The following is a 1,213-nucleotide window of genomic DNA, read 5'->3' as shown; positions in this document are numbered from 1 at the left end:
AATGCCGGATTATGCAGTTTGCCGGTAACATATACCCTTTACCTACTCAGGATAAGGAGTGTCCTATACCTACGAGTATCCTACACACCTATAGATACTCTGAGAATGTAGTATCCTTTATTTGCTCTATTCTAATACAAATGCATCTTTTGCATAACCAGAATCCCCAAACGGGAGGCCCTTTTCAGGGCGTGTCCCACTGTAATTAATAGCATGTGCAAGTCGCAAATAGGAAGCCGTTTTGCAAAACGCCCAGAGCTATTATCTGTGCCAATGTTGGCAGATTAATTTGTGCCTCTCCTTGCTTTTAGATGGAGGTCAAACTTGCGACTTGGCGTACGATATGTTCAACTGTGTGAGCGACCAAATAGAGAAGGTGAGTCAAATATGAATTATTGAGCTTATGAGTTACAAGTGGAGATAATTACCGCTAATTATATGAGAGTTAAGTGGGGTGCCCTCAGTCAATATGAGAGTATGAGACTGCAAAAAATGCAAACGGGAGCATGGTCAATTGGTCACACTTATGCTCTTCCATGGTCAAATTTTGTTATTCGAGCGGTTTTTTACTTTCCTTATCCTGTAGGAAGGAAAGTAATGTAATCGGGTCAAAATTTCGATGGTCAGTTTTTAGTGCCAAAACACGTTTTGAGGTGAAATTTGAAATTTGGTATGTGCACACCAGATTTTTTTTTTTTTTTGCCAGTGGAGCATCCACCATAGTGACATGATTTGTCACAAGTAGGGGATTTTTACTTAAAATTTAAAACTTGCTCTCCGCCGCAACCAAAGGACACCGCAGCCCCAAAAGGGTTTGGTCCAGAACTAAGCTCATAAAAAAGATGTCGTGTCTAATCCAATCTTTCTTTGTTTCAGTTCTGTGAAGTTCAAGCATAAGGACCACCAGAGACATGGGAAAGCTGTGTCCTTTATGTGGACAGGGTTGAAGCGAAGTCCATTCAGGACCCGATGTGATGTTCGTCGAAAAATGATAATCGGACAAAACGTCTGAATCGGAATATGGAATAAAATCGGAGTATGAAGGGAAGAAACACCTACCTGGGAAGAATACATACGAGCCCTATGAAAGGGCATACCGTACATACGAGAGGGCAGCCTTCGTACATTTCTGAGAACATCCCGTACAACATCAACCATTTTATCATCATCATTCATAAGTTAACAAGCAAAATAAAGGGATTTGGTAGTCAGA

The 1,213-nt window shown here is 41.0% G+C and overlaps 1 long non-coding RNA gene across 1 annotated transcript; it reads left to right on the top strand.

Moving 5' to 3' along the window:
• Positions 1 to 53: 53 nt before the first annotated feature.
• On the top strand, positions 54 to 970 carry LOC113473092. The gene is made up of 2 exons (XR_003395167.1): positions 54 to 376; positions 877 to 970. It is a non-coding gene; the product is annotated as an uncharacterized LOC113473092 (long non-coding RNA).
• Positions 971 to 1,213: the final 243 nt, after the last annotated feature.

This window comes from Diaphorina citri, unplaced genomic scaffold, assembly GCF_000475195.1.
Source record: "Diaphorina citri unplaced genomic scaffold, Diaci psyllid genome assembly version 1.1 scaffold14778, whole genome shotgun sequence".
NCBI classification, from domain to species: Eukaryota; Metazoa; Arthropoda; class Insecta; order Hemiptera; family Psyllidae; genus Diaphorina; species Diaphorina citri.
The sequence above is the reverse complement of the archived record's forward strand: the minus strand, read 5'-3'. Positions and strand labels throughout refer to the sequence as shown.